The sequence below is a fragment of the Garra rufa genome, chromosome 2, assembly GCF_049309525.1.
Source record: "Garra rufa chromosome 2, GarRuf1.0, whole genome shotgun sequence".
Classification (NCBI taxonomy): domain Eukaryota; kingdom Metazoa; phylum Chordata; class Actinopteri; order Cypriniformes; family Cyprinidae; genus Garra; species Garra rufa.
This window is the reverse complement of record NC_133362.1, coordinates 69042464-69065037: the sequence shown is the minus strand read 5'-3', so window position 1 is coordinate 69065037 and position 22574 is coordinate 69042464. Positions and strand designations below refer to the sequence as shown.

Below are 22574 nucleotides of genomic sequence, written 5' to 3'. Positions count from 1 at the left end.
TATTAGCGTAGATGCCATTCTTTTTACGATGCAACGAGTGCATCAGGTGTTATGAGAGGTGTTTTCGGTTCCGGTTGACCTAATTAATGCAGCCTAACAATCCTTTAACGGATTTGAATTATGGGAATGTGTTAATGTTTTATGTGTAAGCCAGGTTAAAGAGATGTGTCTTTAATCTAGATTTAAACTGACAGATTGTGTCTGCCTCCCGAACAGTGTTAGGTAGATTGTTCTATGGATCAAAAGATTCTAGGTTCGGCTCCTGGCTGGCTGGCTCTCCGCATTTGCGTAATGCAGTTTGGTTTTGATGTCACGGGCTTGCCGAATTGATGCCCTATTCCTACGTGCCATCCGGGCTTTGAGAAAAAGTTGGAAACGAAATGAAATCCGAACTAGTGAAACAATCAGCAACTTACCCGTTTAAAACCGCGTCTCAGTTTCATTGCTAATTTCATGATTTTTTCATTTCTGTACCTTGACAGACCGGCGATAGGCTGTTTTTCCTTGAGATAACGGTTACAATGCAAGACCGCAAGAATGCTTGTTTTTTCCAATGTGGCGTGAGTATTTTTGGAATCTTTTTTTTTACCCGGATAAGGCTTCCACTGACCAGTACCCATATGGTCTAGCGGTCAGGATTCCTGGTTTTCACCCAGGCGGCCCGGGTTCGACTCCCAGTATGGGAGGCGGGCTCCTCTTTGCTTCCCTCTTCGAACAGGCCGTTCGTCTACCTGCATCGGAAGCCGTTTTTTGGCCAGCAGTCGAGCTGCAGAAACCTGATAGTCCGAGGTTGTGACCCCATAGCCCCGTGCCTTCGATAGCTCAGCTGGTAGAGCAGAGGACTGTAGGAGGAGCGTTGGCAATCCTTAGGTCGCCGGCTCGAAGGAGGTAATTTTTCATGTGCCCACCTTTTTTGGGGTGGCCGGCCTTCTGAAAGCGGCAAGCAGAGCTTGATTTCACAAGACCACGCTTGTTTTTTCGAATGCGTGGCGTGAGTATTTTTGGAATCTTTTTTTTTTTTTATATTATATTTTTATTTTTATTTTGACCAACACAGAACAATACAAAAAAGCAACAACAACTATAAGGACAAAGAAGGAAAGACAAGGAAAAAAAAAAAAACATTTTAAAACCATTGTTACATCAGTTCCTCCAGTTTTATACATAGGTTAACTATGTTACACATATATTTCTAGGCCAGTGGGCACAGGCAATATGATGATCTTACAAACAATGAAAAGGTCGTAACTTCAAACTGTTATCCTTGACATTTGACAGGTAATTAAAAAAGGGATCCCAGGTGGATTCGAAGCCAGCAATGCTATGAGAAAGATTGTGTCTAAGTCTCTCTAAATGCAAAGTGCTAGAGAGTTCAGAAAGCCAGGATTTAAAAAGTGGTTTTGATGCCTTTTTCCATAGACAAAGAATAATTTTTTTTAGCTATCACCATTCCATATTGGACAGCTTTTTTAATTTGATGACTGAACCCACGAAGTGAGTCAGACCAACCAAAAACAGCGATTGCTGGATCAGGGGCAAGGATACAAGAATAAGCTTTAGAGTAGAATCTGAAAATTTCGCTCCAAAACTCATAAAGTTTTGGGCATGACCAGAAAAGATGTCCCAAGGATCCCTCTGCAGATTCACATTTGTTACAGTTAGAGGAGATGGAGGGGTAGAATTTGTTAAGCTTAACCCGAGAATAATGAAGCCGATGTACTACTTTATATTGGATTAGTTGGTGTCTTGAGTTAATAGAGCATTTATTTATGACCTTGATAGACTTTTTCCAATCCTCATTAGTAATTTGAATACCTAAATCCTTTTCCCAGGAATCTTTCAAATACAGGGTACATATGTCTAACTGACCAATAAAAACATCCATAAAATGAGAAATCAGATTAGAGGCATCAGGGGAGGCAGAAAGTAATTTATATATATCATGTTCATCTGCTAATAGTTCAAAGTGGGAGATAGATGTACGAACATAGTTTCTCAGCTGTAGATATCTAAAAAAATGTGATGGTGAAAGATCAAATTTCTGTTTCAGCTGAGGGAATGTGGCAAATTTACCATCCATGTACAAGTCTCTTACAGTGACCATTCCTTTACTGGACCAAATCGAAAATGTGGAGTCAATGAGTGATGGCTTAAATGCGTGGTTATAAGCAATAGGGGTGGACAATGAGGTTCATGGCAACTTAAATACCTTCCGGACCTGACACCATATTTTGAGAGAGCTGCTTACTATAAAGTTTGTGTTGACCACTTTTATGGGTGGTACAGGCGACGCAAAAAGCAGAGAGGAAAGAGAGTAATTTGGAACACTTTGTTCGATGGCGAGCCAAGAAGGAATGTCACCTGAAGACCCCGCAGGATAAGATTTTTTCCAATATGATAAGGCTCTGCAGTTTGCAGCCCAGTAATAATACTGGAAGTTTGGCACCCTGCGACCTTGGTTTACATACATGTAGTTTAGAGATACGGTGCGCTTTAAAGCCCCACACAAATGGTAACACGATTGAATCCAGAGTTTGAAAAAAATTTTGGGGCAAAAAGATTGGCAGGTTTTGGAAAAGATATAGAAATCTTGGCAATGTCACCATCTTTATTGCATTCACGCGCCCTACCATAGACAGCGGAAAGGACCTACAACTTTCTATATTAAGCTTTAAGCTCTCTAACATAACTAGATAATTTAATTTATAGATATCCTTTGCATTTTTCGGAATGGTGACCCCCAAGTATTTCAAACTATCTGCTGCAATTTTAAAAGGTAGGTTTTGTATAAAGCTTGGGTCAGTCTTGTTAGTCATGAGTTCATTTTCACCCAGCAGGAGAACGACTCTCCTAGATCAAATTCCTGGAGCACTGCAATAATATAACTCCATTCAATTTGGTCGAACGCCTTTTCGGCATCCAGAGATAAGATGGCGACATTTGAAGCAGAATCTTGTTTTGAGTATAAAATGTTCATTAAGCGTCTCACATTAAAGAAGGAAAAGCGCCCAGGGATGAAACCAGTCTGATCAGGATGAATAATTTTTGCTATACATTTATTTAATCTGTTTGCAAGGATCTTAGTAAAAATTTTCAGATCTGAGTTTAGAAGGGCTATGGGACAATATGATGCCGGATCTGTTTCATCTTTTCCTTTTTTAAGAATTAGAGAAATATTTGCGTCGTACATTGACTGTGGAAATTCCTGCTTATCAATAGAATGATTAAATAATCTGAGCATCAGAGGAGCAAGTTTTTGAGAATATTTCTTATAAAATTCAATTCCGAAGCCGTCAGGTCCGGCAGCCTTACCATTGGGAAAAGATGCAATGGCTTCAAGTATTTCGTTTAATGTTGTCTTTGGATTAAGGGCGTCTCGATCTGCTTCATCTAATTTGGGGAGATGTAGTGATTGAAGAAAGTGGGAAAGGGTTGTAGGGACAGTGGGAGATCGAGATTCATACAAAGCCTCATAAAATTCCTTAAAACATTTGTTGATGTCACTGGGGTTTGTTAGGGTTCCATCCTTTTTCCTAATTTGGTGAATAGCTCTATTAGCTTGAATACTTCTTAACTGACGCGCGAGCAGCCTATCTGGTTTGTCTCCTAGCTCAAATTGCTTTTGCTTTATTTTTAATAACATATTACTAATATGTTTGGAAAAAATTGTATTATACTCTAATTTTAATGCTGCAATCTCTTTGAGAACCTCAGGATCTGCTGAGTCTACATGTAAATGTTCAAGTTGATTAAGACGAGCTTCAATTACTGACAGGCGTTTTTGTCTTTGTTTTTTTAGGCTGGATTCATATGAAATTATGTATCCCCTTAATACCGCTTTAAGTGACTCCCACAGTGTTGAATCAGATACTTCCCCTGTATCGTTAAACATAAGATACTCATCTAACCATTCTGTTACACGTTGGGAAAAATGAGAATCAAAGAGTAATGTAGGATTGAATCGCCAGCTATAACTGGGCTTAATTTCAAAAAGGTCAAGAGAAATGGTCACTGCAGAGTGGTCTGAGATTATTCTGTTGTGATGCTTAATTGCAGTTACACATGAGGCAACCTTGAAGTCGGCCAGGAAAAAATCTATTCTGGAGTATGAGCTATGAACGTTAGAGAAAAACGTATATTGTGTATCAGTAGGGTGGTTCAGCCTCCAAATATCAACTAAATCATATGAGTTAATTAATTCATTTAAGGTGGAAGTGGAGTTGGGCAAGTGACCCACAGAACGGGCAGGAGTCCTGTCCAGAGTGGGATCTACACTGTAAAAAGTAATACCTAGATCTAACTTATAAAAAGTGAGGCAAGCGGCGGCATTGGATGTTTTAAGTTCAGTCAACTTGCAGCCTTTTTTAAGTATAATAAACACTATAATATTACGTAATACAAATGCAACAAAATCAAGTTTCCTTAACTAATAGTACTAGCATTACTCAGTTAGATAAACCTACTTTTCTTGGTACAGGTAACTTATTTATGGGTTGTTACAAGTAACCTGTACTCATTTTAATTAGGTTTAATGAACTTCAATCATATGTGAATAAACATTTTAATTGAGTCCTGGCTATAACCTCAGAAAAGAAATGTAAATGTCTATATTCTAAGCACTACAGTGATGAACTTTACATAAACAGACTTTGTTAATAACAATTACAAATTCAATTGAAGAAGAAAAAGATGGGAATATAGATTGAAGACAATAACATTTATTTAGGCCCAATCCCAATTCTATTTTCTACCCCTTCGCCTACCCCTCGCCCCTTCCCCTTGTCCCTTGAAACAAAGTGTAAAGGGGAAGGGCTAAAATATTTCCCCTAAGAAATGGGACACCACTACAACACTGTTATACGTCATCATAGGTTGTCGCTAGTTCCTAATGTTTACGTCAGAGGACATGCGCAGATGTTTATCACTCATTCCAAGATGTCAAAATGTTGTCATGTTTCAAAAAGTACAAATGTACGGTGTACGCACCGGTCATTCACATGTGGCCGTAAGCAAAACAAACAACGCATTATCACATGCGCGGCAAATTGCTAATCAGTGTAGTGGTGCCTGGAGAAGTATATATGCTTCATTTGTGAATTTCGTTTTCAACTTTCTATTTGAACGCGTTCGTTTTCTGGATCCTTGGACTAAAATGTTTACAGGGGTTCACTGGTTTAAGAAATTTCTGATCGTAAAAATCAGCTTCTTTTTATTTGTAAGGTATCGTTTTTATTATTATGTACTGATTTAAATTACTGGTGCGGTAGACATAGCGGGCGCAGGTGCATTAGGCGCAATCATCAAATACATTTCAAAGCAAGCCGGCTCCACGGTCCTGACTGCATCATCACTGCCTTTATTGGGTGTTTTTAGCGAATATTTACATTTATTCACATGACTGGATGTGGTGGACTGCCATGATTTTGGCGAATGCAGGACACTACTGAATAATGCGCATCAGAGGGGATTTAAAAAGTGGAAGTGTGTATACACCGTATACCTGCGTACACCCTCCACTACACCACTGTTGCAAATTGCCGTGCTACTGGTCTTTCATGTTTCTAACATGCAGTCAAGTGTATATGACATAAAAATACATTTTGTAATATCGTGCAATCAGTGATATCTGCTAGCAAACTTTAGCGATTTTTTTGTAAATGTTTATTTACAAAACAACACCATAAACACAAACACAAGATTGAAGGTAATATACATATAATGAAACATTGTCATCAAAATCCTTATTAAAGGCAAAAATTACTTATATTTACGAGTCTGCTTGCTCGAGTGAGCAGCCATGTTGGAAATTTCTCTTAGCCCTTCGTTTCAAGTGAGGTCCTGAAAAATCTTCGTTTGGAGGGCTATCTGGCCCTTCCCCTTACCCCTACCCCTCCAACCAAAAGAGAAATGAGACACCCCTACCCCTTCACGTGAACGCGCCAAACGGAGGGGTAGGGCTAAGTGTAGGGGTAAGGGGTAGAATTGGGATTGAGCCTTAATGTCTTTCACTTTTAACAGTGACTAGATAACGGTTACAATGCAAGACCGCACTTGTTTTTTCCAATGTGGCGTGAGTATTTTTGGAATCTTTTTTTTTTTACCTGGATAAGGCTTCCACTGACCAGTACCCATATGGTCTAGCGGTCAGGATTCCTGGTTTTTGGGGGCCGGCCTTCAGAAAGCGGCCAGCAGAGCTTGATTTCACAGTCCGCCGTTTGGGGGGAGGGGGGCAAAAGAGCGTTCCCTGACCGGGAATCGAACCCGGGCCGCGGCGGTGAGAGCGCCGAATCCTAACCACTAGACCACCTGGGAAGAGCTGACCTGATGCTTGCCTGCTAATTGCATGAGAAAAAGCAGACAGCAATACAGGCTTCTGTCACGTGGAAAACCAACAAGTCGGGCGCAAGCACGAGGTGATCCAGTCGGTTGGCCAGTGGTGCAATGGATAACGCGTTTGACTACGGATCAAAAGATTCTAGGTTCGACTCCTGGCTGGCTCGCTCTCCGCATTTGCGTAATGCAGTTTAGTCTTGATGTCACATGCTTGCCGAATTGATGCCCTATTCCTACGTGCCACCCGGGCTTTAATAAAAAGTTGGACACGAAATGAAATCCGAACTAGTGAAATAATCAGCAACTTACCCGTTTAAAACCGCGTCTCAGTTTCATTGCTAATTTCATGATTTTTTTCATTTCTGTAACTTGACAGACCGGCTATAGGCTGTTTTTCCTTGAGATAACGGTTACAATGCAAGACCGCACTTGTTTTTTCCAATGTGGCATAAGTATTTTTGGAATCTTTTTTTTTACCCGGACAACACATCCACTGACCAATTCCCATATGGTCTAGCGGTCAGGATTCCTGGTTAAAAACTTCATGTTCCTAACAGAACTGAGCGAACTCAGCGAACTCAGAGCTCTCAGCTCTCGCCTCACGCCTTTCGCCTCTTGTGGTTTGAGTGCTTTTTCCATCTGCGCTCGACCACTCGACCAAGCATGCGACGGTGCCATCAAAACTCTACAGAACTGAAGCTTCGTGACGACCGAACTTTTCCAAGTCTCGCAACGCCGACTCAAAAGAACTTCCAGCGCATCAACCTGCGTAACCAGGCAACCGAAGACCGGCTTCAGCAACCCACTCCTCCAAGTCGAAGGATCTCCCAAAGTACGTCATCGACCAGCAACCAACCAGAACTTTCGCACAGACGAGCCCCCGGAACCCCCGTTCCCAGCACAAACGCAAGTAACAAGATCTCTCTTTACTTCGCTGAAACTGGTGCAAAATACTCCCTAAGTAGTTAAAAGCTAAGTCTCTGCTTTTGTGATTTTCTAAGGTTGCGATCTAAGAACTAGTTAAGATACTAGAACATTTGGGGTTCTCTTCAACTCAGTAATTTCTCATCCCCGGAACTGTATGAGTGTGAGTGTGAATGTGTGTGTGTGTGTGTGTGTGTGTAGGTTTATTTGTGTTTTAGTAGAGATTAGTTGTGTCTTAGAGTAGTCAATAAATAATTGTTTAATTAAAAGAAGTGTCTTGAATTTTATGTTCACAAAAGTTCTATCTGTGTTTAGATCAAGCTACCTCAGCTTTAAAATTTCCTAACGTAATATTTTGGTTTATTTGTGATCTTGGCCAGGATCATAATATAACCCCTTTTGAGTTAATACATTATACTGAATTGACCACTTTGCTGGACGAATGGTTAAGAAGTGTAATCTATTAATTCTGAATCAATTTAATCCAGTTTCGAATCTTTCGATTCGATTCCTTATTTGAATCATTATAAATTTGAGATAATTAATCTTACATATTGTATGTCAAAGGGTGGCCTAGGACCAAATGCAATGTAGCTGGATGGGATTTAGGGAATTTACCTGGAAACTCACAGTTTCTCCCGCAATGTCATGTCGTCCACCCTTCAGATGAGCTGTGGCCTTTTTCCCTCAGGCGAAGGAGACAAGCAGGCGGACGGGAACAGAGAAGCCCGCTCTGTCGTGTAAGCGCTCTCAGTTATCAAAAAGAACTACGCTGCCCCGTGTGAGGCTCGAACTCACGACCTTCAGATTATGAGACTGAAGACCTTCAGATTATGAGACAAACAAAAGAAAATTCACCAAACTGTTGGATTGAGGAGTTGCTAATTTTAGAGCTCACCTTTCCATTCACCAGCTGCAAACTTTGGATTAAATTTTCTGTGGATTGTACATGCACTGGTGGACACTCACATTGGACTTATCAACACACTGGGATTCTTGGACTGTTTTTAGGGTATGGACAAATGAAATGTATTCTTTTAACAGAGTTTACCTAGTTTTATCGTGTTGTTTTAAAGTCTTTTATGTGAACCTTGTAAATAAATGTATTATTAATTATAAGTGCTAGTGAAGCAAGGATAACTACAAAATTTTCGTATTATGATTTATTCTTAACAAAAAGTGAATGACACTTGAAACCTGCGCAAGGAGTTTGCGTTATTTGTTACACTGTGAGATGTTTTCTTTTTTTGATACAAGCTTCGAAGCTTCGGTGTCAAACGTTATGTCACTAAAATATAACGTTGTAATGCTTTATTTCGTGTTACTTAAAACATAGCCTTCAGAAGATGCGTTCCGTTTTGGTCTCTATATCGTGAATCAATCGTGTGATGATAAGAAGTGATGAGAGAAACTGAGTCTGCGTCCGAAATCGCCCACTTCTCTACTATATAGTAGGGGAAAGCAGTAGGCGAGCGAATAAGTATGTCCGAATCCTTAGTATTTATAAAAGAGTAGGCGAGAATTAGTAGGCCAGTGCACTAATTCTCGCGAGATTCGGGCGTACGTCTACTTAAAGTGCGTCCGAATATTCCTACTTCTCTACTATATAGTAGGGGAAAAGCCGTAGGCGAGTGAATAAGTATGTCCGAAACCTCAGTATTCATAAAAGAGTAGTCGAGAAGTTGCCGGATGGCCTACTGCGTCTGCCCAGATTATTGAGTGCTCGTCCGATGGTTACTTTTCTATCCCAGGAGGCCACGCGCGCGCGCGCAAACATCATAAGAAGAAGAAGTGTCATGATCGGGGCTGTGGGTCTCCCCTCAGCCTCCTGAGGTCGCTGTTCACACTGCACTTTCGGATTACATTCACCTGTCTTTGTTATTTGCACTGATTACACTCACATCTGTTCACAATTATCATTTGGACTATAAGAACTCTTCCTGCTCACTCTGGTTTCAGGTCTGCATTGTGTCCCTGATATTCCTGACCGTGTTCTTGATTTTGTTATTTTGTGTTTCAGTTTATGTTCAGTTTGTGCCGTGTTGGCCTTTTGGTTTATGTTTATTTTGTTTCTTGTTCATTAAATATCTTCCCCTGCATTTTAGACCCTGACCCCTTTACTCGCACGTGACAAGAAGAAGAAGAAGAGCATACGTCATAATCGAACATGGCGGCAAATTTGGATGAGGGTTTCAAATGTGAGTATTACAAACCAAAACATGGTTCCTAATTTGCATTTGTTGAAGTACTGTACAGCAAATTTTGAAAGTTTAAAGACGCTAAATGGTGTAGTGTAATTGTGATTTTGCTGTAAAATCGCGTTTTATTATGTAACCTTATAGCTAATTGTAAAGTTCCAGGAATCACACGTACGTCTCAAAGTGGATTTACATACATATTAAACCATATTTGTCTTAAATACGATTACTAAATGGCTATTTAATGTCCGGTAGGAACATTTTCTATATGAATTTCATACGACTGTGTTTAACAGGTCCTAACGTTACATGTGATGTGAAGTAAATATCTGATGTTAGGGTTAGGTGATGTATATGTGTGCTATTGTGTAGTACAATTTACTGTTGTCAGCACTATGTGCAATAGATGAATGTAAGTAATGTAAATACATTTCCATTAAATAATTAAATGTAAGTAATCTATTTATTTGTCGAATAGTACTGTTAAACGATGAGGAATATTTGTGTTGGATAAAAAGCTACTTAACATCATCAAGCACCTCAATATGTAAATGTAGGGTTGAGCACAAATCTCATAGGTTACTTGAATATTGTCTGGTTGTTACAGGGACAGATGAGCACACACATCTGCTTATTAGGTGGAGAGCGGCTAATGAAGCCCTCTTCACCAGAAAGCGGAATGCTGCCATCAAAGGCTTTGAGTGAGAATACTACAGAAATGAATAAAAAACTCTGTTTTAAGAAACCCTAAGTTGTAGTTTATTTCAAATGAACTTTTTACAACTTTTTCTTTTTGATTTCTGTTTATTTGCTGCAGAGCTTTTGTGGCCTTCAAGGCAGAGTGACAACAGCATTTGTAAAAAAAAAAAGAAAGGGAAAACCTCAAACAAAAATATAAAGTAAGATCATTTTGTTACTTCTAATACAGAAATCAAATTACATTGTGCTATTAAAATGAATGCTTTTGTATTATGTTTGTGCATTTTTGTAGGAACTAAAATGTCCACAGACCGGTGTTGGCACTGAGGATGGAGACCACACAGCAGCAACCTGGAAATGGTATAGTGCCATGGATGAGGCAATTGGGGGCAGGCCCTCCATCACTCCACCTGCCCTTATTGCCTCATCCTGCCCAGATGTTGCTGTGTGTACTTCATCCTCAGCGAGCCTAGAGCCAGCGTGAACAAGTGAGACAGGAAAGACAAGACCGAGAAGCAAGAGAACGAGAAGAGAGATGGCAACGAGAAGTAAGGGAGAGAGAGGAAAAGAGAGACAGGGAGACAAAGGAAAGGGATGAAATATTCTATTCCCTCCTCGAAATTCTTTCAAAAAAATAAATATGAAAAAGACAAAAGCATGTTCTGATCATTTACACATTTATGTTTGTGTTATAAGAACAAACATATTTTCAAATATTAAATTAAATTGAATATAATCTCAATAGTCAACATTTAAAGTGGACCAAAACTTTTTATCAAAGCTGTCCTAAAACCAAAACAATACCTGTTCTTGTCTTATTCTTTGAACTTTTCTGATTCACTTTAAATCAGGGGTCTCAAACTCCCGGCCCGCGGGCCAATTGCGGCCCGCAGGACAATAGTTTATGGCCCCCGCCTTAATATGAAAGTTTAATGTTACTGCGGCCCGCGAGTTTGATGTGTATGGGACTTTACAGTGTTGTGTGCGGAGCTGAGCGAACCTACCAATCACGGTGGGGTATATGGCTTTTGGGGGCGGGACATCGGCAGGGCTTGATGCAAGTAGAGAAACATTTCTCAATGAGTGAAATTTACAGCAGCGTTGCCATGGAGTGTTTTCTTCCATGTATGGCTGGCTGCCTCGTTTCTATTGGGCACACGCAGATATTTGTCCCAGCGCGCTGCATTCACAACACTTTAAAAAGTTTAAGTTGCTGCCCAGCGGGACATTATATGACGTAGGCCTATATACGTTACGTATATAATTGTGTGTGTATATATATATATATATATATATATATATTAGTGGTGGGCATAGATTAATTTTTTTAATCTAGATTAATCTAGATTAAATCTTGAAATTAATCTAGATTAATCTAGATTAAAATGGCTAATTTGAATTCTTCTGAAAGCATTCAGAATATGTGTGCTACCCAAATAATGACTAAAAGTAAGTCTTTGAGAACGGGTTTCTCAAGCCAGGTGGCGCATTAGACCAGGCGCTCATCTCCTGTTTCCAAAATGCATTACAAACTGCTTGACAATTGCATTTAAAACACAATTAACTATACAAACTTGTGTAACCAAGTACTTCTGCGCAAAAGGCTGTACGACGTGCGCGTTCCAGTAAAATATACAGGCGCGCGGATAGCCTATCTGCGTGCATCTTCCAATAAACTGCGTTGCTTTTAGAAGCGTCAATTCAGTTGTTGCATATCGTCGCTGTCGGGCGGAATCCTCGTAACTCCAAAACCAATATTTTTCAGGAAATAAAAAAAACTGCATATTTTTTGAGTTATTAAACATTGTATCGTTAAAGTTGGTATTATACCTTATATTGCTATCATATACTGTTGTGTACCAACATTAACACAACATTTCCCCATAATTATGTTTAAATGGAGATACGAGATTTATGACTTGAAAGCAGGGAGATACGCGGTTATGCTCTCATTGATTAGAATGGAACGGACACAGACGTCGCTGCTGTCAGCTGTTTATCAAAGTCTGCGGTCGCGTTGAGCCTTTTGACAAGAGATAAGGCTTTAAGAGCTATTCAAAGCTAATGATTGTGGTTACATATTCCTAAACTCTATTTTACACGTTTGAGAGCTATGAGTAATGCAATACCAAAATAAAACGTTAAACAGGCTGTCTAATAGGCGGAAATTAAACTGCACGCAAAGTCGGCGGTCGCGTTGAGCCTTTTGACGAGAAAAGGCTTCAGTAGTTACAAAAATTAATAACTGTGGTAACACACATCTTCCTAAACTCTTGTTTTAAAGGTTTAAGAGCTATAGGTAATGAAATATAAAAAAACGATGAGGTGACTAGGCTGTCTAATAGAGAGAAATTATCCTAATCTGCATGTAAACTTACCTTCATACCTCACAGGCTTCATTCTGCACGTAAGCATTACAGCTATCGATTTTTAACAAAACAGGCCTACTCAAATGTATCTAAACTATTTTCTCTCTTTATTGTTAAAAAAAACAGACAATAATTATCCAAAGATAGGCTTACTTGGCGCCATTAGACAGCCCTTTTTCTCCCATAAATAAAAACTTGCTACTATTTTACATGCACAGTGCCAAGAGAGGCATAGTCTAGAAGTAGGCCAAACAGCTGAACAGTAAAATAATAATAAAAATTAAAGCTAAGTCAACAAAATAATAATAAAAACAATAATTTAATGGTGGAATCCAAACCATTCAATTTAATTCAAGTATTACATCAGATACATTTAAAAACTTCAATGCACATGTATACTATTAATAAGCCTAGTAAAAAGTAGATATTACATAAATATTATTGATTTCTGATATCAAAACTATAAAAATATCTGATATTTTAACTGATATCATAGTTTAACAGATTAACAGTCAATATGACGGCAATGTAACAACACACACATAGCCTCACAGATGCATGCACACAGACAAGGCTTGCTTTACTAAGCCCATTACTGAGTGTATTTGTGTTTGTGAGTAGGGTGAGCCCTTGTCTCTGTGCATGTATCTGTGCTCTGTGTGTTGTTACATTGACTGTGTTAAGGGATAGTTCACTTCAAAATGAAAATTCTGTCATATATTCACCCTCAAGTTGTTTTCAAGAGTTTCTTTCTTCTGCTGAACACAAAGGAAGATATTTAGAATAATGTCAGTAACCAAACAGTTAACTGGACCCATTGACTTACATAGTAGGAAAAAAAAAAATACTATGAAAGTCAGTTGGTCCAGTTAACGGTTTGGTTACTGACATTCTTCAAAATATCTTCCTTTGTGTTCAGCAGAAGAAAGAAAATCACCAAGTTTCTTATCAAGTTTCTAAGCTAGTGAAGCAAATTATTGTAAAAGCTGTTGAAAATCCTTTGGGATGACTTCCTTCAGGTCTTGGAGGTGTTTGAATTTCAGCTCTTTGATCTTCAGGCGGTCTGAATAGAGTGGGGTGACTGTGTGGCTGTCTGAGGTGGAGTTTCGGAGTTGGTGACTTGGATGTGGATGCCAGTCATCAGAGTGGTTGATTTTGAAGTCCATCGTTCCATTGTTGTTGTACCTAATAGCACAAAATATAACACAACATCATAATCACTGTAAGATTTCATAAAATAATATGCAACATCATAATGCCATGCATAAGATTTACATTGGTAATTACCTGATGGCTCTGATATCGTGGACAGTTGGGTCACCAGGCCTTACTCCAGGGCGCAGAGACTTGCAGAGCCTCAGCTTGGTGAAGTCCTGGAAGAAGGTGTGGTCGATGTACTTGACTTCATATGGATGAGGCTTCACACGGGCCTTCTTCATCAGGTTAACATACTCTGCTGGGAGATACACATCCTGGTCCCTCAGACGCCTCTCGATGACGCTGTGAACAGAGTCACATTCCATCTGAGTATGCCCTTTCTCAAGGTACTTCTGAATGACGACTTTGTTTTTCTTCATAGAGAACTGAAGAAGTGCATTGCTTAGAACTGCATTCCGGTTCTGATACCCACAGCCATCACTCCACAGAATAAATGTGTCAGGCTCAGTGTGTGCAGAGAGGTAGTCGACAATGCATGAAACAAACTCACTGGCAGACAGGGATCCCTCACCTTCATGCCAGACATAACATGTGGCACTGTGTGTCAGCATGTTGTACACAGTAAAATTGTGAACTGCAAGCTTTGTTTTGTAATACAAGGCAGAGGCTTTTAGCTTTGGGCACAAAAGGAGGGCTTGTAAGTCCATACATAAGACCATAGTGTTGTTGCTGGCCTTGCTTTTGTCAGACAACTTTTCGGCGCGGGCCTCTTCTTTGTGCAGGAGGTGGTGCTGCCACTCGTCATCAGGTAAGTTGCCGGTCTTGAAAGCACAACAGATGTTGCACTGGTCCTTTTTTGGGTGGTAAAGGCCTAGGTTGAGACGCTTGAACTCATCTGTGAACACTTGCCTTGACAAAGGTGTTGCATTCTTCTCTGCTGCAGCGCGACAATACACTGCATACAGATCAGCCATCGACTGAAACACAGGTTCCAGATACTGTTTGGATGTTGTGGATCTGCAGTAGTGTGAGGGCACCTTTGGGAGATCCTGTAAAAAGCTCTGAATGAATTCATGGCCTGCCACTGAACGACGTGCGTTGCTGTGTGTTTGTCCCTCTGTGTCTGCTTTTGTGTGTCCCTCCTTTGCCCAGTTAAGGGCTGACCACTCGCCTATTCCTAGGGTAGACAAAAACATACCTTCGCAGACGCGTCTTCTCTGCCCGCTGACCCGTAAAAAAAACAAAAAGGAATTTGATCTTCGAGAATTTTCAGCCCCCCTTCTCCTTTGCACGGGGACCACGTCAATTAAACCATGCACATACATCCTCTTCTCCTCCCAGGTCATATGTTGCCAAAACTCATTGAAAATGTCATTTCTCTCAGGCTCGCTGATTGCACTGCAGTGATGTTTAGCTGACTTGGCACATGCTGCTGATGAACATCGAGGCCCAATTGCCCGTGGCTCCCTCATTGTTTCCTTTTGCTTCTGTTTTCCAACGTATGACTTCCCAACCATTCTTCTTTTCTTGTTGATAACTTTCTTCCAGGTTTTTTCAGCTCTCAGTCTTTTCCTTGGAGGTGCGCCTTCCTCTGCATTAGAGTCCTCTTCCCTTCCACCATGGAAAACTTCAAAATACACACACAAACCAAACGTGCATGAATGAGTTACATCTTTATACATTGTCAACAGTGTTAACTCTTTAATGAGAAATTGTAGAAAAGCATCTAACCTACCCGTGTCAAACTGCACCTGCTCTGGAGCCAGCAGCAAGGCCTCCTCTCCCTCCAGACCACCAGATAAATCTTTTCAAACACATGGTACAATTAGTGTGAATATTTTTTAAAACAAATATCTATTGTTGTGAAATCCATCTGCATAAAACTCATAAATTCTGGCATGTGAAATCATGATTATCTCTCAGAAATTCACTCTACCAGCATGCACCACTGTATCCTCCATCACTTTATCCTCCACCACTGTATCCTCAAATGTTGCTTCCTCGCTCTCTACACTCTCTCCATCAGAGCTCTCACTCTCAATTAGAGCCCTTGCCTGATCGTATGGCACATTGACCATCTGACATAGTTCCTTTAAGGACACAGACATGGTTGCTGCAAAAAAAATGAATAAAGGTCAAATGATCATTTCCCTAAGTTATACGGCATGTTTACGTATGACAACGAGGCAAGAAGCCAGCTAGCTTGCTTAAAGTCATGTCACCTTTATTTATATAACGTTAGCGCTTTTACAATGCAGATTTTGATGAACATGACGACAAAGGCAGCTAGGTTACTTGTTTAACATGACGGCGTGCCTTAACATTGTAAGCTACAATCCTGACATAGTAAGTAACATTAAATTATGTCGTTCCTCAGACGAGCGGCATAACGAGCGGGGGTCGCGATTTATTTTTCTTTAAAGCCCCACGAAAATCAGGTTAGCTATCTTACCAAACATGACGACAAAACCAATGCATAGTGACTAAGTAAGTCAACGGCAGGCATTTTGTGTGCATTAATTTCATCATTCTCATCAGAAACAAAACCATGGAAGATTTCAATCAACAAGATAGCTTCCGTCCAATCCGAGACCTAGCTGAAAGAAAAATCTAGCATCCTCAGAAACGATGCATTACATCTTAGCACTACCATTGCTTCAAGATCGAGATAAAACTGTTATATATAATATAATTTACTTCAAACATTTACCTCAGAGGATGTTGCTCGACGAGGATTTCTGGAGACGTTCAATCTTGAGGGCTGAGGAGACAAAATGCCGCGAAGTTTCTGCAACCCACGAAGTGAAGTAGAGGTGGAGTTACGAGGATTCTCAGACAGTTGAAGTGTCCAATGGAGTTAAGAGATTTGCTCTCAAGCTATTTTCAACACCTTAGATTGGTTAATAATTTGTAAAAATAACAGACCCACGTGGGGACAGACCAATAGCATCGATTTGTGAAAAAATATGAAATTTACTAAATTTGGACATACGAGGTTTCCGCCCGACAGCGACGATATAGTATAATGTCTTTATTTCGGGATTATCAAAGTAAATTATAACTCAAACTTGAGATTTTACTGGGGCACAGCAGATTTTCACTGGGGCACGTGCCCCAGTAAAAAGGGTCTAGCAACGCACGCACCTGCCCTGAAGCGGCTTCATAACTGCATCCATGTCTGCGCGTCTCATTTGATGTGGTAATTTCACAGAAGTTGAAGACTCGTTCTCGCCCCTACATTGCAATTCAACTAGATATACGTCATCCGCGCTAAAATATCAAAGTGAAAGTCATCATATCTTGCGTAGTTTAGACCCAGCTCCCAACCCAACTTTGAGAATAGATTAACGGCGATATTTTTTTTATCGCGCGATATGAGTCTCACGTTAACGCAGCACGTTAATGCCGATAACGGCCCACCACTAATATATATATATATATATATATATATATATTAGGGCCGGGACTTTAACGCGTTAATTTAGATTAATTAATTACACAAAAATAACGCGTTAAACATTTTTAACGCATTTTAATCGCACTTAGTTTTGCACCGCGGAACGTTTCTCACTGGATGAGATTCGGCGGACCGATTATACTGGAGCACCAACTAGCGTTCAGACAAGCTGCGTCCGTCCTAAATAGTATTGTATGTCCCAAATCGTAGTATGTTTAAAAAAGTATTCCAAAGATTCCCGGATGGTCTACTACTTAACGATCAATGCACACTCTAACGGCTAATATTGCCCACAACACACTGCGCCGTGAACGAGGATCGATTAGAACTACAAACACGCATAAAAAGTGTTAAAAAACTACAAACATGGAGGATATGCGCGACCAACGGACAGGTAGAGAAAGGGGTTTGAGTGATAAATAATCAGTGTGTAACCTGATAAAAAATATTTTTTAAAAGTTATCCGCGTTATATTCCATGTGCAGCAACATTTATAATGATAGGTTTGGTCATTAACGTTTAAATGCATAATTGACCTTATGCACTGAGCGTTCTTTAGAACTTCCGCATAAAGATAAGCCAGCTCGTAAACTTCCGCTGAAGCTCATATTCTATGTGCTATATATTAGGTGGACACTATTGAGACTCATTTACTGCCTCGTTCTTATCAGAAACTGAGAAAATTTATAATTGCAACATTATAAACTATGTTAGCGGCATGAACATTCAGATTCATATTATTTAACAACATATAATTTAAATGCGGAGCCTGGCAATCCCCTACTCTCTGTATCTGCATAGTTGTACATTTAAATGCTGACAGCTAAACACTATCATAACCTGTTTAAGCTAACGTTAACTAGCTAGCGATATTTCTCTTCAAGGACATCTTAATCGTATTCTAGATAATCACTAACTTGCCTTCATAGTCATGAACACATTTTTAAAATCTTGCAATATTTTAAAGCCTTTTTTATTTTCTAACTCTACAGCTGTGAAATAAAATGTACTTCAGGGACTCACTTTTGAAAAAAAATGGCTTTTCAAGGAAAACAGCGTCTATTTATGGAATTACCCATATAACCAATAGATGGCAGCAGAGGATTATTTATTGTGAAGCTGACTTTTAAAATCCCTATATATTTTTCAAGACGTCTTGCTTTTTGATTTATTATAAAATTACTAGTATAATAAATTGTAGTATTATTGATGGTATAATAATTAAATAATGCACTCAATATGAATCAATATGAATTTGAAATATTTTATAAAATTTAATAACTACATCTTTTAAGTTTTATCTTGAACTGTAAAAGCTATTTAATAGCCTATATTTAACCAACACAAACTTGCTACTGCTGTAGTTCTGTTACTGTGAAATTAGTCTGAATCATTTAAGTTCTTTTTTGACATCAGTTTGTAATTTGTTTGGTCCGGTTATTACTGTCAATCATAGCAATGACTTGCGCATATTTAGCCGATTTACTCGCGTATTTTTTTAAACTGGCATTTTCCATTCTTGAAACGGTGTACATGGACGTTTGGTCCTCTTAGACAAACAACACTTTTCTTCGATTGTGAATGTATTATGTAAAGAAAACGAACAAAGTGCGCTCATATTACACCACAGTACAGTTGACCGGAAGTGACTTAGCTGGCTTGAGTAAACAAGGAAGTAATTCGTGCATATGGTCAATTAAGCAAACACAAGAGCAGAGTTCTCGGCATGAAAGACTCTTTAAAGAACGTGCCTCTTAATTTCTCTCTAATACGGTAGGAAATTAAATTAAACGAAATGTAGATAATGTTAACTGTGATGATTGACAGGGCAGTTTAAACAGTGACAGAATTTAGGTAACTAAGCAACAGAGTGTCCGTTAAAGAAGCAGTTACTGTATGACGAAGTAGTATGTCCCAAAGCCTGCCTACTATTCTGCTACATACTCAAGTATGTACTTTTCTTCACAAAAAGAGTACATACTTATAGGCTATAGTATAAGTAGACGAATTGGGATGCAGCAAAACAAACCACAGTGAACATGGACAAAAAAGCTGATGGGACCGCTTTGGTTGGCCCTGTGGATGGGAAATTTTGTTATTAAAAACGAATGGATGGAAGCGTCGATAAGAGCATGGTTGTGTGCAAGCTATGCAACAAGGAATTCGCATATCACTGTAGCACATCGAGCCTATTGCTACACTTAATGGCAATATTGCTCTGGTCTGTTGGACTTGGTTGAACAAAAATAAACAATATTTTGTTGCTTAAGCTTATGTATTCAGTCATTATTCAATGGTATAATAAAAATCCATATAAAAAAACTTACTTCTCACTGTTCTCAGGTCAAATATTTATATGCGATTAAAATGCGATTAATTTCGATTAATTAATTACAAAGCCTCTAATTAATTAGATAAATTTTTTTAATCGAGTCCCGGCCCTAATATATATATATCGTCGCTGTCGGGCGGAATCCTCGTATCTCCAAAACCAATATTTTTCAGGAAATAAAAAAAAATGCATATTTTTTGAGTTATTAAACATTGTATCGTTAAAGTTGGTATTATACCTTATATTGCTATCATATACTGTTGTGTACCAACATTAACACAACATTTCCCCATAATCATGTTTAAATGGAGATACGAGATTTATGACTTGAAAGCTGGGAGATTAGAATGGAACGGACACAGACGTCGCTGCTGTCAGCTGTGTTTATCAAAGTCTGCGGTCGCGTGTCGGCACCCTAGATTACCCTTGGTGAGCGTAGTGGTTTAGTGCAGCGAGTGCACAGGCCCAAGAAGGTGTAGTAAAGGTTTCCGTGGAGAGGAGCCTTTGCGGGTGATCTTTGTTTTTGGGGTTCCTGCTTACAACTGAGCTGTATTGGAGTGTCAAGAGTAAAACTGGCCACCAGCCAATGGGCAGTGGAACGAAGCGCGCCTCACCACGTTCTGTACTTGCGGCCTTTGCGCTTTCTGCGTCGCAGCTCCAGATTTCTTTAGCCCGCATGGAAAGACAGCACTCTCTCGTACATGACGGGATACAAACAAAGATGGCTTCAGCTCCTTTTGCCCTATCAGTGACTTGTGCATTTCAAGCATTCTTTTCAGATGGCTAAAAGCTGGAGTCGGGCACTTGCGTTGGTGGTATAGTGGTGAGCATAGCTGCCTTCCAAGCAGTTGACCCGGGTTCGATTCCCGGCCAACGCATTTGTTTTGGCTCTGGCTGACGTTGAAGCAGAACTCCTTCTGTGACCTCTGTCAGCACCAAAATCTTTTGGATGAGTCGTTCAGCAGCAGCAAAGAACTGGGTCTCCCCGTCGGGGAATCGAACCTCAGTCTTCCGCGTGACAGGCGGAGATACTGTCCACTATACTAACGAGGAGCCGTACCCGGTGTTCTTGGCCCCCAGCCGGCTTGACTTCACCGACATCAGCATAAGGAGCCACTACTCCATGAAAAAACAAATCAACCTGCCTTGATCTTATTGAGTCTCCCAATATCTTGAATGCTACACATTACAGGGGGTCCTCATTTGGACCACTTTACTATTATTACTATTTTTTTTTTACTTTTCATAATGGGAACATGGAAAAAAAAGGATGGGAAATCATGTGGCAGTAACATCGCATTTACGTGGAACATATCGCCCACTGCTAGAATTCTACCACTGAACCACCAATGCTCGGAAAGGAGGGAGAACGTTTGGAATTAACACCGCATTTACGAGTATATTGCCCACTGCTAAACTTCGTCAACCTATAGATAAAGTGAACAAGTTTTTTAGGCATTTGACGAATATAGACGGACTAATGAGTTTCTGAAAAGATGCCGCGGGGAACGGGGGTTGGTCGGTGTGCAAAGGTTGGAGCTCCTTCAAGTAAATCAGGCTTCATTTTAAAGAACCTTACACACATGCAAGCACACACACACAACTTAATTAAAAGAACTCCGTTCCTGCATTGGCCGGGAATCGGACCCGGGTCTCCCGCGTGGCAGGCGAGAATTCTACCACTGAACCACCAATGCTCGGCTGGGAGAACTTCGGCCTTCACATTGCCCTGGATTTAGTAATGGTGCGTAACTGTTACACGTCAAATCCAGGGAAAGGGGGGTTGGGTCAATATGCAAAGTTTGGAGCTCCTTCTAGCAAATCAGGCTTGGCCTTCAAGGCTAATTTTAAAGAATCCCACACACATGCAAACACACACCCCTTACTTAAAAGAACTCTGTTCCTGCATTTGCCCGGGAATCAGAGCCAGGCCTCCTGTGTGGCAGGCGAGAATGGATGATGGAAGAGACTTTTTAACTTTTACTCCTCCCATTTGGAGTGAGGGGGAGATGAAAATCTTATCGGCACCCTAGATTACCCTTTGTGAGCACAGTGGTTTACCACAGGGAGCGCACATGCTGAAGCGCATGGGCACGCAACTCGAGTTTCTCTTCGTAGACGCATAAATCTTTCGCCTTTTACTAAAGATTTCCGTGGAGGGGAACCTTTCCGAGTGACCTGTATTTTTGGGTGCTCTGCTCACAGCAGAGCTGCACTGCAGTTTCAATAGCAGACTAAATCAGACCACACACCAATGTGCATTGGAGCAAAGCGTGCTTTCTCGTGGACCGTGTTTGCAGCCTTTGCGCTTCCTGTGTCGCAAGTTCACATTTTTTTTCAGCCAGCATGGAAAGACAGCGCTCTCATGACATGATGGGATCCAAATCTTGGGCTTCAGCTACTTTGGCCCTGTCAGTGACTCATGTACTTCCAGCATTCTTTTCTGCTCACAACAGAGCTGTATTGGAGTGTCAAGAGTGAATCTGGCCACCAGCCAATGGGCAGTGGAACGAAGCGCGCCACATCACGTCCTGTACTCGCGGCCTTTGCGCTTTCTGCAACGCAACTCCAAATTTCTTTAGCCAGCATGGAAAGACAGCACTCTCTCGTACATGACGGGATCCAAACCTTGGGCTTCAGCTCCTTTGGCCCTGTCAGTGACTCATGCACTTCCAACATTCTTTTCTGGCCACGAAAGCCAGCGTCCACCGCCTGAGTTGGTGGTATAGTATAACTTGCACCGTACCCGGATGAAAAATGGAGGTGGCAGAATGGAACTCGGCATTGTATTCACCTGCACAAAAAGCCTGCCGTGACACGGATTCAATCTGGGGTTGCTGCAGCCACAACGCTGAGTGCCACAGACTATTAGGGCAGAGACAGATAGGCTCCTCCTGGCAAGTTTGGAACAGTGACATTTAAAGAATGGACTCTTTTCACAACAGTTTGCTAACATTATTCAGCCTGGACAGAGAAGTAAATGGTGCAAGAAGTTCATAATGAGCAGTATTCTTTTTCACTGTTATATCAGAGCACCTAAAAGCTCTTCCATTGGACTTGGTTCTTTTGAAACACTGTTTGAAAGAGATGTGGGGAGACCAGTT

General features: G+C 40.4%; 1 protein-coding gene and 3 non-coding genes across 4 annotated transcripts in view; 2 read left to right on the top strand and 2 right to left on the bottom strand.

The window, feature by feature from the left end:
• Positions 1–22574, bottom strand: part of LOC141326066 (uncharacterized) — a 230622-nt gene that overhangs the window by 164670 nt on the left and 43378 nt on the right. The gene's annotated exons all lie outside the window — the stretch shown is intronic.
• trnag-ucc (transfer RNA glycine (anticodon UCC)) lies at positions 20277–20348 on the top strand. The gene has a single exon. It is a non-coding gene; the product is annotated as a tRNA-Gly (tRNA).
• On the bottom strand, positions 21097–21167 carry trnag-gcc (transfer RNA glycine (anticodon GCC)). The gene has a single exon. It is a non-coding gene; the product is annotated as a tRNA-Gly (tRNA).
• On the top strand, positions 21567–21682 carry LOC141327236 (U5 spliceosomal RNA). The gene has a single exon (XR_012354543.1). It is a non-coding gene; the product is annotated as a U5 spliceosomal RNA (small nuclear RNA).